The 5,925-nt window shown below is 41.6% G+C and overlaps 1 pseudogene; it reads right to left on the reverse strand.

Moving 5' to 3' along the window:
- Positions 1-3,794: 3,794 nt before the first annotated feature.
- Positions 3,795-4,244, reverse strand: LOC109490247 (annotated as a pseudogene).
- Positions 4,245-5,925: the final 1,681 nt, after the last annotated feature.

Here is a 5,925-nt window from a genome sequence, read left to right on the forward strand (position 1 = left end):
ACCACTTTTTGGGTTCTTCCCAGTTCCCTCAAGTAACTATGCTTTATATTTTTTCCTCCAGAGTTTGTAATTGCTTTCTGTGGGAAGATTCTATCCTTCCTGGAACTAGAAATCTTAACAAGTATTATTGAAAAAGAAAGGAGAAGAAGAAGAAGAATTATTATTTTTGTGTTAATATCAAAAGTAACATAGGGAACTTCTGATTTATTGCATGTACACAGTACACATAATATATTTAAGATTGGCTGGAAGTACTTTGGTCTCAATTATTTTAATTACTACTTTGTGATTTTTATCTTTTCTGAAAAATGCTCTGTAAAGGCTGACTCAGACCCTCAAAAATTCCTAATAGTAGATGATAAATTAAAGGGTCTTTTTGGAGAGGGGCAGATCACCTAAGTACTTAATGTTACAACAAAACTCTATAAAAGAATGATTGGTATTTTGTTTCCAGTTTTTTTTTTAATCGCCACGTCTACACTGAAACTGCTAATGACCTACACAGTGATAACCAAAATTGCCAATGATTGGTCTTTACCTACCTTGACTTATTTTGTAATATTTGAATATTTTTCAAACACTTGCAATATTTGACTTTTTCCTCCCAAAACCCTTTCTTTGCTTGGCTTTCAGGAAAACCATACTTTTCTAGTTTTTCTTCTACATTACTGGTGTTTACTTCCCAGATCCCTTTGCCATTTTCTCCTCACTTCCTTAATTGCTAAGATTGGAATGCCCCCATGTTGAGTCTTTATACACAATTTCTTTTCTGTTGATATTCTGTCCCATGGTGAGTGCATCATGGCTTTAAATACCATCTATACTATGACAAATTCCCAACTGTCATTTCCTCTCCATCTCAGACCTTTCCCCTGAGCTGTAGAATTGTATATCTAGTTACCTACTCTCCAAGTTCACGTAGATGTTTAATTAGGCATCTCAAAACTCAACATGTCTAAAACAGAACTCCTACCTTCCACCACCCCTCACAACCTGCTTATTTTACAGTCTTCCCCATTTCAGTTGGTAGCAACTCCATTCTTTCATTTCCTTAGGCCAAAATTCACAGTCACCCTTGACTACCCTCTTAGGAAGTACCCAAAGCCTGTCGTCTTTCATCAAATCTTATCGGTTTACCTTCAAAATCTAACCAAAGTTTCCTAGCCACCCCATCATCTCTAACCTAGATTACTTACAGCAGAAGTTCCCTTACTGGTCTCCTCGTTTCAGGCCTTTCCCCTCTGTAGTCTACTCCAGAGTGATTATTTTTGTTATTATTTTCTTAAATTCCTTTGGCTTTATTAATCTGGAGAATTCCCTAATTTGACTCAGGTATAAAAAATACTGCTTTCCACTCTTTGTTTTGGAGTATTAAAAATATCTGTATTGTACAGATTATGTTATAAAGCATGCAAAATGAAAGAAAAAACACTTTTTAAAAAAAGTATTTTCAGGGGCACCCGGGTGGCTCAGTCATTAAGCATCTGCCTTCGGCTCAGGGCGTGATCCCGGAGTTCTGGGATTGAGCTCCACATCGGGCTCCTCCACTGGGAGCCTGCTTCTTCCTCTCCCCCTTCCCCTGCTTGTGTTCTCTCTCTCACTGGCTGTCTGTCTCTGTCAAATAAATAAATAAAATCTTAAAAAAAAAAAGTATTTTCATTCCAGACTTCAAGTTATATTACAAAGATGTGGTAATCAAAACAGTATGGTACTGGCCCAAAAGTAGACACATAGATCAATGGAACAGAATAGAAAGCCCAGAAATGAACCCACAACTCTAAGGTCAATTAATCTTTGACAAAGCAGGAAAGAATACCTGATGGAAAAAAGACAGTCTCTTCAACAAATGATGTTGGGTAAACTGCATAGTGACATGCAAAATAAAGAAACTTTATTACTTTATTACATCACATACAAAAATAATTCAAAATGGATTAAAGATCTAAATGTGAGACCTGAAACCACAAAAATCTTAAAAGAGCACAGGCAGCATGGCCATAGCAACTTTTTTCTAGATATGTCTCCTGAAGGAAGAGAAATAAAAGCAAAAATAAACTATTGGGACTACGTCAAAATAAAAAGCTTCTGCAGAGTGATTATTTTTAGCTCTAAGTTATATTATGACCCTCTTTATTAAAAGTACCCACTTGCTTACCATACATTCAGAGTAAAAGCCGAAGTCCATACAATATCTAAGGTCCTACATGTTCGCTAACATTCTCATCTTTCTAATCTTATCTACTCCTCTCTTCTCCTGTGCCGCACAGGTCACCTTCACCCCTCCCCCTCCTCCTCCCTCCCTCTCCTTCTCCTTCTCCTTCTTCCTTTCTTCTTTCTTCTTTCTTCTTCTTCTCCTCAAGGTTCACAGATTCCTCCTCAGCTTCCCTTTCTTTCACATTTTCCATAATTGCAAAGCAGCGTTCTTGGTACAAAACAACTATTCTTTCCCCTCTGGATGCTGACTACACATTAATTGTATTTTTCTTATGACATTTGTAGGAAGCAACTATTTTTGCCTATTATTCATTTTTCCTTATTGTGTTAATAGCACCTTGCTTTTCTCTCAGGGGATTATCCTTCCTCAGAGCCTAGTCATGACACACGGATGGAGCCAAGATCTTCTTTCCCCAGGATCCCCGCGTGAGTCATGGACCAGTCCTGGGCAATCAAATGTTTTATCCCCCTGAATGGCTATTGGATTAGGGATAGCTTCAGTCAGAGCAAGCAAATTCTGGGATATCTGCTAGAAGCATAAGATAAACTTTTTCATCTGAGACTGTGGCAAGGCTAATATAAACTTGACCTATAGGAATCTATCATGTAGAGACAGTCTATCTGAGAACAAAGCCAACACAGGAAAGCAGAGTAGAGAGATGCAGAATGATTTCTGACAATAATGTTTAATCCATCCTTGAACCCATCCCAAGCTTATATGAACCAATAAATTCAGTTTTTTTAATTGAGTTGAATGACCTTGTGTCACTTATAAGCAAAAAAATCCTGAGACAGTATTTAGTAATTTTGCTATGTATAAATCAGTTTCTTATATTCATGACACTTCCAACTTCCATAGAAGCCTGTTGGGTTCATCTTTGCATTTCCAATACTACTCATAGTGATTTAGGTAGGAGCGCTTAATAAATACCTGGATGGGTGGATGATGGATGGATGAATGGATAAAGAGGAATGTCCTGTTTCAAGTTGTTGGTACTTTATTGTAAAGTAGGAACTTCTGTTTGATCATATGAAATCTGTAATTGTATGTCCTGTGTTTATAAATTTGGTATACTTGAAGGAAAATATTCATTTTCGTTAGTGAAATTTTTAAAGCCACTTTTGAAAAATGAGTTTCTGGATTATCTTCTGGAGCTAACAGTATCAACAATAAAAATCCATTACGAATAGGAAGGCTGCGACAGGATAGTAGAGATTCTGGAATTCTGGCTGGTTTCTTAAGAAAAGACATGAATGTACATGGACGTTTAATCACAACCAACAAGGGAGAGGGGACTGTGCCTTTGGCTGGTTTGTAGGGTGTGGCTTTGGTTTCTTCTGCCTCCCAGAGGCTGTCCTGGGTATAGCTGTCACAGATCAGATGGCTCAGTAACCTGATCGTTATCTATACAGTGCACTTGTTTACCTCGAATTAAAGACCAGTTTCCTCATATTGAGAGTGCTATAGTGGACCCTAGATCTTCCTTCATAACTATTTTGTGAATGCATGATTATAATAAAATGTTTTTTATTTTTATTTTTATTATTTTAGGGGGAACAAATAACATTATTCCATTTTTTTAAACAAACACACCAGGGAATCCTGCAGTGGGGCCAGCACTGGATGCGATCCTGGGCCATGAGTCTGCATAGTCTTTCGCGGCTGGTCCCATGATAACAAAATCTCTCGCCTTTATTGTTGACTAGGAACAACAGTTCATAGTAACTGCGTTATCTTCAAAATAGAGAAATACACCATCTTTTCTCCTGCGTGACTTTCGTTATCCAATTTCTCACTGCTGGATGTCCCTTCTTTCCAAGCTCTGGCTTGCCTTTCTTCACTGTGGCCATCACGTCACCCCACCCGCAGCAGGACGTGTGTTCAGTGGTCCCTCGATCCCCATCACAGAGATGATATACAGATTTTAGGCTCCTGTGCTGTCAGCACAGTTGATAAGGGCTCCTACCAGAAAACCCAGGGAAATCGGGAATTTCGCACCAGAGGCCCCACCACATCCTCGCCTGCACATCTTGAATGCTGGAAAGGGACCGAAAAAGCAAAAATTTTTTTTTAACTAATTGCTTAAATGCAATTATTTTACATTGTCTTGCATGTTAAAATGGATTTTAGATATCTCATTCAAAGGCCTAATTTATTCTTCAGCCTCCATTAAATCCCTTGTTTTAATGTTAAATTAACGTTAACTTAATTTTCAAATACCACCACAAAGCCTGCGGTAGCTTTGTGAGCGATAAACTCATTCTAAAGCCGTTCATTTTCTCTTATTAAGCTCTTTGTCCAAATGCTTTTGCCACCAGAAGAACATAAGCAAGACTTTCCTCACGGCAGGCCCATTTTGCTTTCATGCATTCTTCTTTGTTTCCTTGGCCCCGGGATGGCTGATGTTGTTGGAGCAAGTTTTAGGCCCGTCCAAGGTTGTGATAGAATGTTCGAACCACTGCCTCCTGGGGCACAGGTGTGACGAGGTTGCAAGAGGCCGGGCTGCCTGAAGGTGGCTCGTACTTCCCCCGTTCCTCAGAGGCGTCTCCTCACGGTTCCCATTTCCTCCACGTCTGCAAGTCAGCTCTGTGACCATCGCATGAGAGGGAGGACTGCTAGCCCTCGTCCCAAAGGCTCACCCGTGACAGGAAGTGTGACTGACTTGACCAGTGCAGCCACCCAGCTGCCCAGAGGGCCTGGACCAGTAACGTGCCCGAGTGAAGCGGCCCTTTGGCTGTGGGAGGCCGCACGCCCTGCCCAAAGCGGATGGGTGCCCTTAGCTCTGTGTCCCCAGAGCTGTTGAACCTTCCTGAGATGCCAGATTTCAACTTTGATGTGCAACTAGCTGAATCGAAAATATTGGCTACTCACCCAATATTTTATAAAGGCACTTGCGTGGCCTTTTCTCTGCCCCGGGTCTGCTCTGCTCCCTTCCTCCTTCCGGGTCGGGGGTGGCGAGGTGGCCCTCCCACGTGGTGGCTGCGGGCTGTGGCCTGCGGAGCCCTGCATGGCGTCCTTGCTCTACTCCCTTAGAGCACCAGCCCTCGCTGGCCTGCTGGGTGAGTTGGGCAGTCCCTTGGCTTCTGTGTCTACGTCTATTCTCTAAGAACGCTTCAGCCCTCCAAGTAATCGAGGGATAATTATAACCCTCACGATACCACCTCCAAGGACTGGGGTGAAAACGAATGAAGTGCTTCTCACACGCTCTCGAGCACCTTCAGAAGTTGCTGCTTTGTCACAGAATGTTATTCATCCCCTACCAGGTGGAAATTAGGGCACGCACAGGGCAGTGTTTCTAGAAGCTTGGCAAGACGACATCCGCATCGGAATCCCCTTGGCGGCAGGGGGGAGGGATTCCCTGTGGAAATGCAAGTTCCCAGCTTTATTCAGATCCTCAGGGAATGGGGCTTGTGACCTTGTGTTTTGACAGGCACAGGCCCACACCCAGGTGATGTGCATGTCATTGAAGTTTGAGGACATCTGAGCCTTCAGAGGAAAGCAAAGAGAGAAAGCGTTGGATTAAAAGGGGATATCTCACTCAGCTTCTTTGAGCCTGTGAAAATGGCTTAGTAAGGCATTGGAATTGTTTAACATAGAACAAAAGAATAAGCCTGGACATTTTGGATGGTAAATATAGGTGGTGTAGACAGCTTATGGTGACCTAGAGAGCTGGGTTCAAATCTAGAGGTGAGGCCAGAGAAAACTCAATT

This window comes from Ailuropoda melanoleuca, chromosome 12 (genome assembly GCF_002007445.2).
Source record: "Ailuropoda melanoleuca isolate Jingjing chromosome 12, ASM200744v2, whole genome shotgun sequence".
Classification (NCBI taxonomy): domain Eukaryota; kingdom Metazoa; phylum Chordata; class Mammalia; order Carnivora; family Ursidae; genus Ailuropoda; species Ailuropoda melanoleuca.